At 41.5% G+C, this 16,112-nt stretch overlaps 1 pseudogene; it reads left to right on the forward strand.

Moving 5' to 3' along the window:
* The first annotated feature begins 2,767 nt into the window (after nucleotides 1-2,767).
* Nucleotides 2,768-3,689, forward strand: LOC118832896 (annotated as a pseudogene).
* Nucleotides 3,690-16,112: the final 12,423 nt, after the last annotated feature.

Here is a 16,112-nt window from a genome sequence, read left to right on the forward strand (position 1 = left end):
AATGACAATTGACTGATTGACTGATTGATTACAGCAGCCTACCTTTCCATAGTTCTTACATTACTTCCCTTTGCACATATCACAAAGAAAAACATGACATTCCGTCTAGGTTTTTGTACTCAGGCTAGCCTCACCTCTGCCTCTTAGAATCAATAAACCTCTGCTAACCCTCCAGCTAGCCAGGGGACTCCCCCAGAAATTACCTTGTTAAATTGCTTTGTAATTCTATCTCTGCAGCGTCCACATGTTGTCTCTCCTGATAGGCAGGACTCTTGACCACAGGCACTGTTCCGTTTGTCTCTTTTATCTCAGTTATAGCTTCATTTTGCTGGTATTTCTTTGTTATTCTTGTAGTTATTACTTGTCTTGGTCCTCCTTTATTTATTTCCTGCATATAAACTTTTCCCCTGATTCTCTGAATTCTTTATCTTCATTTCTTATTCCTCTGCAGTCAATGTTAGCCATTCACACCATTACGATGTACCTACTTTCTGTTCTTTGCTGTCATAAAAAGAGACAGTTGTGGATATTTTAATGACCCTTTACTTGTTCTCTGATTTCCTGGAGAAATTCTACTAGCTCTACGATCTTTGAGTCAAAGAGTCCACACAGTTTGGACATTTTTTTTTCACTTAATTCCAAACTTTCTTCCCAAATGGTTGGACCAATTCACCATTCCACCAACAGCACTAGTTAACAATATTAATGATTTCCATCCTTTGTCTCCTTTGCTAATTTGTTTAAAAGGAGATCATATTTCCAAAGCTTTAAGCTATTCAAATGCTTAGCTTTAAGCATTTATCATCTAATTTATAATGATCATAATTATACAGTATTTTATATAATATATTTTACAATTAGATAATATAATTACATATACTTATAAATAATAATTTGCTATTAATAATAAATGCTCACTTTTAGTACAATTTACTTAAGTACATTTTCTTAGTATTAGTATTAGAAATGTTTTTCATCATTATTGCCTGAGGAATTTTGGTTGTTTCTGTCACCTCTTGAATCTACTTTGGGGGCTCCTTTCTGTCTCTTCCAAGGGAGTTCCAAATGCAGTTGTTCCTCTGCCCCCACCTTTATCCTATTTGGGCAGAGTTCCTGAGAAGCTGGTTGAGGAAGATTGCAGCTGAGGAGGTCAAGGCTGTTTGTGAATGTGCCTTAGTGCTTGAGGAAGTCAGAGAATCCATTCTTCGCAAAACCTCAGTGCCTTCCCCTACTGCTGCCTGCCCAGTCTCCCAGGTGAAGGTATGTTGTCCAACAATAATTTCCCGTATATTCACCCCTATCATAGTCAGTTCTATCAGGGTAATAATTATGTCCCTGTCCTTTCTTGAATCTCTTGTTGCTGATTTTAAAAAAAAGATCTTTCTTTTCACCTGCTTTGAACTCACAGGAGAGAAGAGCCAACTTGTCTGTGGGCAGTTACTAGAAATAGTGAAAATAGTTGAAGAAGGATGGTGGCAAAACTTTAAAGTTCTGGAAAAAATAGCTTGCATTGATCGAACACATTAGAGATGTACCTCTGGGGGTCAACACTGATTCAAAGGCATAAAATGGCAAGATTAGTTTATGCTTAGAGGTTGAAAACAGTGCATCTCAAATGGCCATTTTTCTAATTAAGGATCACAGTGACAAGATCCTTGAAGTTATTTTGGTAGTGGCAACAGGAAAAGCAGACCTTGTGTGGCTCTAGTAAGACCTAGCTCTGAAGTGTCAGTCTGTATTGGAAAATTCCAGTTTATGATGTTATTTTATAAAATTATGACGTTATAATACTTCTTCTAGGCAAGTGACTGGGACTGAGCCTGTAGCAGTTGGTGGCAATGAAACATACAAGAGCACTAAATTTCTGCTGGAGGAGATCCTCCAAGATATGTATATGTCTATGTATCTAGTTGTTTAGATGACTTGAGCAGTGGAACTTTATTTGAAGTCCCAAGTAAATATTCTTACTGAGCCACAGAATTTTAGAACATAGAATTCAACTCACTCTGCTAGGGTAGATTCTTGGTAGAGAACTCTGCAGAGAAATTCTACTAGAACAAAACAAAGCTGAGGGCACAGGAGCTGAGTGTTTCAACAGAAGAGAAAGTCAGATTTTTTTAGTGATTCATATTGATATTGATCCACCTTCCTTGTTGTCTCTTCCCATTTGGTCTTTCCCCTCCCTTTCATCTCCAGGATCATGAAATCCTTTGCAAGTCAAAGCTCTTCATAACCTTCTGCCTTCCCCTACTTTCCATTCTTATTATCTCTTACCCTGTGATCCACATGACACACCTTTATTGCTCTTGCACAAGATACACCAAACTGCCTCAGGGCATTTTTGTTAATTGTCCTCCATGCCTCTCTCCATCTCTGCTTCCTGGCTTCTTCTGTATCTTTCTTCAGTTATCAGTTAAAATCCTAACTTCTACAATAAGCATTTCTGGTCCCCCTTAATTCTAATATAATCGATCTCCGTAATTCATCCATCTCATACGTATCCTTCATTTGTACATAGTTGTTTGTAGCTTGTAGTTTCTGTATCCTCAGTGTATTATCAAAAATGCTGCTAATATAGATAAGTTTCCTGACAGACTGATCCAAGCTGGCTAAACACAATACTCAAAGTCTATAAAGTCTATATAATATAAGAAAGTGAGCAAACTTATTTCTTTAAGGTTTTTTTTTTTTTGATGCACTGTCAGGTTGTGTTGGGGCAGCATTTACATTTGCAATCTAGGCTGTCTTCTGCAAAGGCCTAAGCATCATGGCTACCTTCCTTGTGCCAAGGAATGAAGCAAAGATGCCCATCCTGGGCATGGGCACTTGGAAGTCCCCTCCAGGCAAAGTGGCTGATGCAGTGAAGACTGCAATTGATATTGCATACCACCATATTGACTGTATCCACCTTGTACCAGAACAAGAATGAAGGTGAGGCCATCCAAGAGAAGATCAAGGTGAACATTGTTAAATGGGAAGACTTCTTCATTGTCAGCAAGCCAACCACAAGAAAAGCTTGGTTAAGTCAGCCTTCCAAAAACACTCTGAGTTACTTGAAGCTGGATTCTTGGATTTTTACCCTTGTTCGTTGGCCTACAGGATTTGAGGCTGAGAAGGATCTTCTCCCCACTGGATGACAAGGCAGTGTATGGTTTCATAGCAGCACAAACTTTTCTGGATAAACAGCCAGCAGATATAGGACTATGTGAAGCCATTGGAGTCCTCACCTTCAACCACCTCCAGATTGAGAAGATCTTGACCAAGCTGCGGCTGAAGCACGAACCAGCAATTAACCAGATCAAGTGCTACCCAGGAGAAGTTGACCAAATATTGACAGTCCAAAGGCATTGTAGGTAGTAACAAACCACAAACTCCTTGATTCTCCAAGATTGGCTGTGGACCAAGCTGGACCTTTCTTCTCTTGAATGACCATAGGATCTAGGCCATTGCAACAAAGTACCAAAATCATAGCACAGATTCTGATCAGGTTCTACATCTAGAGAAAAGTAGTTGCAATCCCCAAGTCAGTCACCCTGTCATGGATTGCTGAGAACTTTAAGGTGTTTGATTTTGAACTGACTGATGAGGAGAAATCTGCTATGCTTAGCTTCAACCATGACTAGAGAGTCTAGCCTGCCTTGGTCAATGCTGCTTCTCACAAAGTTTACCCCTTCCATGCCTCATTTTGAAATCCTGGGTAGCAGCTATTTGCCCAATGTCTAGATGAGTCTCCTACTGCTTTCAGCTGCGCTGACACTTGTCCTGACAAGAGTGCATCCTTCTTCTGCATTGCATTGGTCAACTCTGGCACCTCCTTGAAAGAGCTAGATCAACCACTGAATAAGATCTCAAGCTTGGTTGCATGACTCCCTGGTTTTTCTGAAAGCTCCTTCCTGCTCAGCTAGGAGGAGTATAGAATGACTACCTACCCAACCCCCTTCCAACATGGGCCCTGAAAACAAGTAATTCACCAAGAGGTGGTTTTCTTTCTTTTAGTAACAAGCAGGTTTCATCTGACTGAAGTTATAAACCCTACTTCTTGCCTTAAATTTTAATCAGGTTCTCAAAGAAAGAGCTGGTTGATGATGGATGCTTTTATTATTTTGGATCATGCCTGAAAGTCATACAGTGCTACCTGACATTTTTTCCAGTTAATACAGAATATTGAGAGAGAGGAATTAGATATACATATGGAACTAATTAATTTCTAAACAGAAGGACAACATGGCCCCTTAAAATTATAAGGTTGTAACCTAAAGATAATAAGCTATGGAGGATTTAGGATGTGGGAAAGGGAGTTGTTGTGTGGCAAGCATACATCATGATGTTCCCCATTGTGCTTTAGTGAGATACTGTGAGACCAACATTCTGGGATGAATTAAAATAGCTGGCTGTTAGATGACATCATATAGGCCCACCAGTGTCATCATGCTATTCAAAATATTACATAGAGTGTATATAGATATTGGGGACCTACCTCTCCCAAGACACACAAGAACTATAAAAATTTAATGAATAACCACAAAACTTTGCCCTTCACAGAAATAAAGATAGACGTAAATAATTAGAATACTAATTTTGTTTATGATTTGAGTTCTGCTAATATAAAATGTCAGTATAACGTAATTTAGATTAATTATTTGAATATTCCCTTTAAGAACAATAAAGTAATAATATAACAAAATTCATGTGAAGGAGAACAGGTCAATAATTTCAAAAGAATAATGAAAAAAATGTAAGGGAAAGAGTCCTTTAGGACTTTCATCACAAAGACTTGGTCATTTGACACATTAAGAAAAAAGAGAGAGAGAACAGATTAAGTAACACAACATGTAGAAGCAAATAATAAGTTTTTGAATGAGGGAGTGGGCCCAATCCCTCATATAAACACTGTCTCTCACAAAAAGTTTTGAGAAAACTGGAAAAAAATAACTGGCAGCGTTAGGTACAGACACATCTCACACAATTCACAAATGATAAACTCCAAATGGATTCATGACTTATAGGGATCACAAACAAATTAGAAGAAAAATAAAGTAAGATACTTTTCTATAAGATCATAAATCTAGCAATATACAATACTGGTCTAGGTATGTATGTGTATGTGTGTAAAGGCAATCAGCGAATGGGAAGATCTTCCCCGCTCATTTGAGTGGGCTTCGGGGGTGGGGCTCTCAGGGACCTGGGGGGAGTGGTTAGGACTGGAGCCTGAGTTCTACCTGAGTTCTAGTCCACATGATGACATGAAGCCTGTGGTGGGAGGAGCTTGCTGAACAATTGGAGCAGAGCCAAGAAGCAGTTGGTGAGGCAGTTGGTGAGAGCAGTTAAGAGCTGAAAGAGAGAGGAAGCAGTCAGCTAGCTGGAACACAGCTTGGAGATTGCGGCGGAAGCGGCGGCGATGGAGGCAGGTGCTACAAAAAAGCAAGACTGATCGTCATGGAGACCGGAGAGTGCTGAGCAGGGGCTTGAGAGGCCAGTGGGTGGTCTTCTTGCTGGAGGGCCCTGGCATTGGAGGAGGGAAGCATCAGTTATGGCTTGGCTTGCTGTCATAATGTTTTTCTGTGGCCTCCTGGTCACTATTGTGAGATGGGCATACTGGTTTTGGAAGGTTCTTGCCAGGATGTGGAATTGTGGATGCTGGTCTGTGGGTTTGCTACTTTTGAGTTACAATAAATGCTTTAATTCTTCTGCCTTCTACTTAGAGAATTCCTTATATCCTGCGATTCTGGACCATTCAGGCATATTCATGGTTATCTTTGAAGTCATGAATTCTGCCTTAATGATATAATGTGTTGTGCATGTTATGTGTGTATATGTATATATACATATATATATATATATATATGTAAACACACATACATATATATATATATATATATATATATATATATATATATATATATATATATATATATATATAACTTACCACAATCGGATCAAAGTGACCAACCTTTATAAATATATTTTATAGTAGCTCTTTTTATGTAGATAAACTACATGGAAAATTATACAAATTTGCAAACATTGGGAGCAAAAGGGGTTGGAAGATTGGCCATAATTTTGGGAATGAGTGAACTTATTTATGGCATATATTATGAATGCAGTAGAATTTATCGCACTGAAGAATATGAAGGAATAGTTTCTGAGACTGACAAAGACTTGTAGGGGAAATGCATGCAAAGTGAAGTGAGCAGAACCAGGGAACGAATCTATACCACAGTGCCAACACTGAACTCAATTTCAGAGGACAGAAAACTAACTGTGGGAATTTGTTCTTACACAAGAAGTATTTGCCACACAACACAACAGAGGTTTTGTTTTTCATGATGGCGGTGGAGTGAGGAGGAGTAGCTGATACACATACATACAAAAATAAGTCATTAAAGTATTTTTAAAAGCATGGAAGAAAACAAAAGAAGGACGCAGAAGGAATCCCTGAGAGAAGGATAGTTTTTGTAAGTTACATATACATATAATATATATTATATAATATATATATATATCTTTAAATGAAAAGCAAGATAGCTTATATAAGAGATTCACAATTTCCTCTAGAAACCCTTTTTCTGCTCTATTGTGTCGAAACATTATTTAAGGTTCTACAATAAAAAAATTAAGAAGGTATTGGTAATTTCTCCAATGCCTCTAGGAGCTTAACTAGTGTCCAGAACCAAGATCAAAAAATCCCTGATTTGATTTTAAAAAAACTACAAATTAACATTGCATTATGTTGTTTAGTATTTTTGTTTATTTTGTTCAAACATTTCCCAATTACATTTGAATCTCATTGTGGCAGTACCAGAGTTTTCAGTGAGGTTCAATCTCTGCTTGTATTTTATAAATGCTCTTCCATCAGAATTTTGATCAGCACATATTGAGAGGTATATTAGGAAGGCAGAATTTATGATTTCAAAGAGAATCTCATATGTGCCTAAAAGGTCCGGAACCGCAGGATATAAGGAATTCTCTAGGCAGAAGGCAGGAGAACTAAAGCATGTATTTACACTCCACAATAACAAGCCCACAAACCAGCATCCCCATTTTGATATTTTCATCGAAAGCTTCCAGGCCCAATACGTCTGCCTTACAAGGGTAACCAGGAGGCCACAGGGAAGGGAGATGGTATAAGGCAGAATCGTATACATGCTTCCCCTCTGCGGTAAGAAGATTACCCACTAGCCTCTAGTCAGCTCTGCTACCGGCAGCTCAGCGTTGGCTGTAGGTGTCTCTGGCTCCAACCGGAAAAGGAACGGAGGATCTTCAAGCTGTCCTCTCCCCTCTTATAGAGTTCTTGACATCATCAAGCGCCGCCTGAACGACCAGGGCTGATTGGTTCTTGACTTGGCTCCTCCCCCAGCGTAGACCACGTTAACACACCTCCCCTCAGCCAGCGCCACGACTCATCACACAGGAAGCTCTGGTCCTGCCCTGGAAGAGCAAGCCCCAGCATCCAGGGAAGCTCAACGAGGCGAGCTGAGTCATTCAAAGAAAACAAAGTCCGTTCTGGCTACACTCCACCCCTCACAATGTTCTAGGATGCACAATCCAATCATAATTCAAATTAAATTATATATCCTAGAACATTGTGATGCAATTATGCAGGAAACTAAAACATATCATTCACAATAAAGCAAAACATATCATTCAGTGACATTCCCAAATATTGGTTTACGATTCAAATGTGATCCACCCCTAGATCCCAGCCAGATAATCTCTTCAATCAATCATCCCAAAATAATTATTAATAATTCAAATGTCCACCCCTAGATCTTCGTATCCATTACATAGGATCAATAATATCATAACAATAAAACAATATAGCAAGGATAACACAAAATAAATACACAGAACACTATCATCATTCCCCCCCTCAAACAATTGGGGCTCAAAATCTTGGGGTAATGGGTGAAAGTCTCATTTTCCATAGTTTCTTCTTGCTGAAATTGGATGTAGAGGTGTCCCTGCCCCAAAGAGTCCCATTCCAGAGTTCAGTTCTTTAGCGAGCTGGCAGGAATTCCAAGAATGCTACGTACTTAGGCAGTCACCGGAAACTGCAGGGTGCTTAAACCTGCAGGAGACAGAACTAGTGACAAGGTTAACTAAAACAGAGAACAAAAGAGTAGGCAAGTATGGGCTATTATCCTTTAAATAAAATCATCTCCAGTTTAGTTGAAATTTCAGTTATGCAGAGATCCAATATCAGAGCCAAACTCAGATGGGAAATGTTTCTTTTTAAACGGAACACAATGAGGAAACTAAGCCAAGAAGATCCCACCCTAGATGGAGACCAGGATTGTCCTCCCAGCCTTTCCCCAGATGTACAAGGGAAACCAGGAGGATCCCATCCTAGATAAATTAGGATTGTCCTCCCAGACTTTCCCCAGATGTACAAGCTTTCATCCGTTAAGCACACAAAGTCACCTTCCCTCTGAGTGGCTTGTGTCAATTACCAGCATCAGCCATACCTGTGGGGTCCGTGAATCTAATATTATAGCCCTATTCACGGTAAAATATATGGTTCAGGGGCACGATTTGGTAATTATCTTCCCCTGAATAGACAACTGTTACAGTGTTGTTCTTCCCATGGGCTATGACTTCTGCAGCCTTTGGCTTCCGTTTTACCCATACCTTTGGTCCCATCTTTATTCTATCAATGGAGCAAGCCCCTTTTGCCCCTCTAGTAGTTATTTTGGGAGGAGGGTCAGTTTTCACAAAGGGTATTATTTTTTCACAGGGGATAATAATCACTTGAACTATCCTATCATTCCTACCAAATTGTACAGGTTTTTCACCCAAATTCTGGAGTGTCACAACAATTTCTTTTTGATAATTCGAATCTATCACTCCAGCCAATACATGTACTCCTTGAGCTGCTAATCCTGGTTTAGGTAATATCTGTCCAAAATGATTCTTGGGGATTCTCATACATACTCCAGTAGGGGTTTTTCTTATCTCTTTCCTATTCAACCTAAAATTCTCTATACAATGTAAATCATATCCTGCCGAACCAGGTGTTCCTGGACATGATAGGGGGACATCTTCCCTCACAGTCCAAAATTCAATATTTTGGATCTCATGTGTTTGCTGTTCTCTAATCTGCAAATTTGGGGTCATCATTCTGGCTAGAGGTGTACTCCCCCCTAAGGGCCTATTATTCAAATTACGTAAGGCAATAGACAAATTATCCTTCCAATGTTGATATGAATTATTAGAGCTTAATTTTCTCAGCTGTTCTTTCAACAATCCATTCATTCTTTCAATCAGCCCAGATGCTTGTGGGTAATATGGAATATGATATATCCATTCTATATTGTTCAACACACAATATCTTTTCACTTCTTTGCCCTTGAAATATGACCCATTGTCACTTTGAATCTGCATTGGGGTTCCATAGTATAAACTTACAATATCTAGGGTTTTACAGGTGTTTTTCTGAGTTGCGTCCTTATAAGGACAAGCCACTAGTACACCTGAATAGGTGTCAACACACGTACATACATATTTACATCCTTTATTCTGGGGTAGTGGGCCAATATAATCTATCTGCCAAATTTGGGCTGGAACTTTTCCCCTTGCTATTTCTCCAGTTACTATCCTAGGAAGAGTTCGTTCTTTTTCTAATTGACATATACAACACCCCTCTGTTATTTGTTTTAGCAATGCATGAGAGATCCTGTGCCCATCGGTGGGTGGCCTGGACCCCTAAATAGCCGGCGGTCTGGCGGACCCATCTCGCTAAGGCTAAGTCATCAGTTGGAGTTGGAGTAGGGACAATACATTCAGTGGCAATCTTTGCTAGTCGATCCGCGTGTGCATTGTACTCACGCTCTGGTGTGGTCAGGGTCGCGTGAGCATCAACATGAAAAACTGACAAATCCGTAAGCAAAGACATGTCCCATATATTTTCCCATAACTCTTTACCCCAAACTTGTTTGCTATGAATCTCCCAATTCTGATTCCTCCATATAGGCATCCAAGTAGCTAAACCATTAGCTACCACCCATGAATCAGTAAATATATGACACTGTCCTCCCTTCTCCATTCTGATGGCCTGATGTACTGCCATCAGTTCAGCATATTGGCTACTTCCCCCTATCCCAGAACTTTCCAGAGTTCGCCTAGTACAGGGGTTATAGGCTACTGCTTTCCAATATCTCTTCTGTCCTAAGTATTTTGCTGTCCCGTCAGTAAACCAAGCGTGTTTCTTCTGTTCTACATACCCATGTCCATCATACCCATTATTCCATTTCACTAAGGATGGCACCATCTGTTGCTTAGATTCAATGGGTTTTTCATTTCTCTCAGTGCCAATGTTCGCCACCGATTCATGTAAAGCAGAAACTCCACTTTTGCCTGCTCTGGACCTATTCTGAATATACCACTTCCATTTGATTATGCTTGCCTCTTGTGCATGTCCAATTCTGTGAGAAGCTGGGGTACTCATTACCCAAGTCATAATTGGAATTCCAGGCCTTAATATCACTTCATGACCCAGGGTTAGTTGCTCAGTTTCTACTAAAGCCCAATATGCAGCTAACAGCTGCTTCTCAAAAGGTGTATACTGCACTCCAGATGAGGGCAGTTTCCTTGACCAAAAGCCTAAAGGTACACTTCGGCTCTGTTGTTTTTGCCACAGACTCCAATTTGCATAGTCATCTTGTACAGTCACTTGTAACTCCACTGGCCCATTTTGCATAGGCCATAAGTCCAGGGCTAATTGTATAGCAGCCTTTGCTTCCTCAAAAGCTCTACTTTGTTCAAGGCCCCAGTCGAATTCATATTTCTTTCTGGTGACTTTATACAAGGGTTTTAAAATCTGTCCCAAATGTGGGATGTGGTGTCTCCAATAACCAAATAGCCCTATGAACTTTTGGGCCTCTTTCTTATTAGTAGGGGTGGGAAAATCCTGAATTTTTTGTCGAGCTTGTGGGAGAATTTCTCGCAGTCCTCTATTCCACTGTATCCCCAAGAATTTTACAGTTTGAGCTGGCCCTTGAACCTTTGCGGGGTTGATTTCCCATCCTTTGCTTTTCATATGGTCAATTAATAATGCTAAACTCTCCTCCACTTCTTTTATATTCTTTCCCTGTATCATGATGTCATCTATGTAATGTGTAAGCTGTACACCAGGTAGCTTTAATTCATCCAAATGCTCAGCTACAATCCTGTGGCAAATAGTTGGGCTATGAATATATCCTTGTGGCAGGCGTGTAAATGTATACTGTCGGCCTTGCCAAGTAAAAGCAAAGTGGTTCCATTGCTTGGGGTCTATTGGGATCGTAAAGAAGGCATTGGCCAAATCAATAACTGCATACCAAGTCCCTTCATGTTTTTGTATTCTCTCTATTAAAGTAACCGTGTCTGGAACAGCAGCATACAAGGGAGGAGTCACTTTGTTCAGCTGTCTATAATCTACTGTCATCCTCCATGTCCCATCTGACTTTCGGACTGGCCAGACAGGGTTGTTCCATTGAGTATTTGTAGGGACTAACACTCCTGCCTCAACACATTCTCTTATAGTGTTGGCAATTTCATCTTGCCCACCTGGCACACGATATTGCCTCAAAGTAATTACTTCAGAAGGTTCGGGCAAAGTGATTGGATCCATCTTGATTTTTCCCACTGAGACTGCATTAATGCCTATTTTCCTCACAGCAAATTGGTATTTCCCTTCAGGTAAATTTAAGGTCATACTCTTCAAAATGTCTATTCCAATGATGTATTCAGGAATAGGCACAATAACCACACTATATTCTTTCTTGGGCAACTGTCCAATTTTCATCATCAATTTAACTTGTCTGGCTGATATTTCAGTAGTCCTGTGATAGATAAGGGTGGCCTGGGCCCCAGTGTCTATTAATGCCCTAGTTACTGTACTTGACCCATTTTTCCAATATATGGTCAAGTTAATGTGAGGTCTGCAATCCAGCTTACGTATTTCCTTAATTTGGGCTGGGGCCTGGCCTGTTTCCTAGTATTCCCTAGCATGTGATTCACTTGGGTATGAAGGTTCACCATCTGTAGCATTTGCAGGAGCAGTTCTTATTTCCCTATCTCTCCTGTTATCGAGTCCTTTATCTCGGTACATCCTGTACAATTCATTGGTTGGAATGCCATCTATCATTTCAAAACCTACCCCTGCTCTCAATAGAGCAGTAAACATTTCTTTTCTTGTCACTCCATTTTGGCGCCAAGTTTGCTGGCTGTTCACCCCTCTCTCTCGAGGAGATCTATCCCTTCCCTAGTCTCCTAAGTCATGTAACTGTAAAATCTTATTTATGACCTCTGTAAGATGGCTCCCTACTTCCCCAAGTAACAGATTCAAAATTAGTTGTTTATAAGCAGGGGGAGCTGTCCTAATTATTAAATTCCTATGAGGGATTCCTATGGGATCATTGTAATATTTGTCTGCAGTTCCTGTCATAATAGCAGTCTTCATTACCTCCTCCTTTAGTCTCATGATACAATCTTTAAGTGAATACCAGGGTCTGTGCTCAGTGGGCCACATATCTCTTATTGCATCCCGCAGCAGCTAATGCCAACAGAGTAGTCCTGCTAGCATCATCTCCTTGCTGATGATGTTCCCTAAAAGCTTGCTGAACTAGAGGATCGTGGCTGATACCTATGAATCTCATACAGTTCCTCTTATCTACTAATATTCCACCGGCCCCTTGATCACTGAGCCTTACCATCCAAGATATTAATGGTTCTCCTACTCTTTGGCTGAATCTACTCAAAATATCTGTGACCTCTTGTGGTGAGAAATCTTCCTGAAATTCCCTCGTAACTAAATTGCCACCTCGGGTTTCTGTCCTCCTCCTCTCTACGGGACGAATGCTTGTCCCAGTATTTAACCATCTCCCATTCTCTGTGCGAGGGATGTCCTGAACCCTAGTAGCATTTTCTCTCTCAGCCCCTAACATTGTCTCATTTTCCTCCCACTCGCTTCCCCTGCCACCATGGCAAGGACAAAGCAGGCAGTCAGGCTTGGTCTGGGCTGAGTTGGGATGCACTCTTGGCTTATTTGGCCTCCTGTTGCTCCTAGCCACATTAGAAAAGTTCTCATCTGAGTCAGTGGGTTCTTGAGCAGCAATTTGTTCTCCTGCTATCTGAGATTCCCCTTCTTGCTGTGGGGTAGGAGTGCTCCCATCTCTTTCACTTAATCTCAATCTTTCATATACTAGCCGGTAGGCTGATAACACTATCCAGCTTTGCCTAGATAGTGATGCCCCTGACTGAATCCCAACCTCTTGTAAACACCTTTCCAAATCCTTAGGATCTCCTCTCTGTAGTCTTGGTTCTCAGTTTTCACAGAGTCCGGCTTTTTTAGCCAATTCCTTTGCTAAGGAGGAATAAAATGGATCCTGCCACCCTGGGATATTCATCTCTTCCTCTGAAGATCTTCTGCTTCTGAACAGAGATCCTATATCTAGCGATCCCATTCACCTCGTCGCCAAATATATTAGGAAGGCAGAATTTATGATTTCAAAGAGAATCTCATATGTGCCTAAAAGGTCCGGAACCGCAGGATATAAGGAATTCTCTAGGCAGAAGGCAGGAGAACTAAAGCATGTATTTACACGCCACAATAACAAGCCCACAAACCAGCGTCCCCATTTTGACATTTTCATCGAAAGCTTCCAGGCCCAATAAGTCCGCCTTACAAGGGTAACCAAAAGGCCACAGAGAAGCGAGATGGTATAAGCCAAAATCGTATACATGCTTCCCCTCTACGGTAAGAAGATTACCCACTAGCCTCTAGTCAGCTCTGCTACCGGCAGCTCAGCGTCGGCTGTAGGTGTCTCTGGCTCCAACCGGAAAAGGAAAGGAGGATCTTCAAGCTGTCCTCTCCCCTCTTATAGAGTTCTTGACATCATCAAGCGCCGCCTGAACGACCAGGGCTGATTGGTTCTTGAATTGGCTCCTCCCCCAGCGTAGACCACGTTAACACACCTCCCCTCAGCCAGCGCCACGACTCATCACACAGGAAGCTCTGGTCCTGCCCCGGAAGAGCAAGCCCCAGCATCCAGGGAAGCTCAACGAGGCGAGCTGAGTCATTCAAAGAAAACAAAGTCTGTTCTGGCTACAAGAGCCCACCCATATTAACTACATAACAAATAATTTCTATGTAAATAGATTTAAATTGCACTAGCTTTAAGTGAGCTCTTTCCCCAGCAACAGCTAACCACTTGTGCCATCTTTAGAGGCACTTAATCTCCTTCCCTTCAGATAAATAACGTGTGGGGCCACTGGCAAGAATTAGATCAGATTGAGAAGGACATCATCATAGGGCTCCTGGGACAAGAGGAGAAGTGGGACTGGCCATTTATGGGCTCTAAAGACAAAACAGGTGACTTTCTCACACCTTTGTGGGCATGACTCAAGGTGAATTGGAAGAGAGAGAAAGAGATTTTAAAAACATTATCCCATGGAGATTGGCCTTTATCACTATGTACCCTTGATATCTACAGAGGCCCTTTCCCTGTGACACAAGAAAGAACCAGAGCCAATTCACACTTAATTGCTTTATTTTATGGTCTAAATAAAGCAGACCACGTCTCTATCTCTATAGCAGGTGTACAACTTGATCTAGAGCTCTTCCATGTCCTGCTTTTCTGAAATTCAGCATTCAGAGGTGCTCCCAGGCCCCTGAATTGCTGACACTGGACTCTGCATCTCCTGGTACTAGAAGGAAACTCATTCGAGAGGAGAATTGACTCAGGCCAGCTGCACCTGACCCCTGGAGACCATAGACAATAGTAGTAACGTTTTCACAATGTGGCAGTGGGACTCCATTGATATCTGGGGCAGTTCCTGAGCGGCTTTCTAAAGGATCATTTCCTAGGGAGAGACCAAGGAAAGTCAAGGCAGAAGCTACGCAAAGAATCTCTGAGGGGGGATGCACCAAAGGAATATCTTGTAGGGGCTTACCTTGCAAAGAATGTTGAGACCACATGATGAAGACACTCACTCCCTCCCCCCCGCCACTGAGGCCTGAGGGGAGTTGTCTCAGCAAGTGGGGTTTCTCACCAAGTGGGGTTTCTCACCTGATGCCAGGCTTTGGTCTCCTGTGGTCCCGGCCCTCAATTTATACCCTCCAGGACAGGTGACCCAACAATATCCCTGATGACTCACAAAGCCATGACATCACTAAAGTCCCTTGCCTGGTTGCCTCATGTAGGAGGCAATATTACCTAATATGGGCACGAGGGGCTTTTTGTCTTTAAAAGGTATGCCCTCAGTGGAGATGGCAACAATATCCCTAATGAGTCACAAAGCCATGACATCACTAAAGTCCCTTGCCTGGTTGCCTCATGTAGGAGGCAATATTACCTAATATGGGCACGAGGGGCTTTTTTGTCTTTAAAAGGTATGCCCTCAGTGGAGATGGCAACAATATCCCTAATGAGTCACAAAGCCATGACATCACTAAAGTCCCTTGCCTGGTTGCCTCATGTAGGAGGCAATATTACCTAATATGGGCACGAGGGGCTTTTTTGTCTTTAAAAGGTATGCCCTCAGTGGAGATGGCAACAATATCCCTGATGACTCACAAAGCCATGACATCACTAAAATCCCTTGCCTGGTTGCCTCATGTAGGAGGCAATATTACCTAATATGGGCACGAGGGGCTTTTTTGTCTTTAAATGGTATGCCCTCAGTGGAGATGGCAACAATATCCATAATGACTCACAAAGCCATGACATCACTAAAGTCCCTTGCCTGGTTGCCTCACGTAGGAGGCAATATTACCTAATATGGGCACGAGGGGCATTTTTGTCTTTAAAAGGTATGCCCTCAGTGGAGATGGCAACAATATCCCTGATGAGTCACAAAGCCATGACATCACTAATGTCCCTTGCCTGGTTGCCTCATGTAGGAGGCAATATTACCTAATATGGGCACAAGGGGCTTTTTTGTCTTTAAAAGGTATGCCCTCAGTGGAGATGGCAACAATATCCCTGATGACTCACAAAGCCATGACATCACTAAAGTCCCTTGCCTGGTTGCCTCATGTAGGAGGCAATATTACCTAATATGGGCACGAGGGGCTTTTTTGTCTTTAAAAGGTATGCCCTCAGTGGAGATAGCAGTAGCATCTCCTTACATGG

The sequence above is a fragment of the Trichosurus vulpecula genome, chromosome X, assembly GCF_011100635.1.
Source record: "Trichosurus vulpecula isolate mTriVul1 chromosome X, mTriVul1.pri, whole genome shotgun sequence".
Taxonomy (NCBI): domain Eukaryota; kingdom Metazoa; phylum Chordata; class Mammalia; order Diprotodontia; family Phalangeridae; genus Trichosurus; species Trichosurus vulpecula.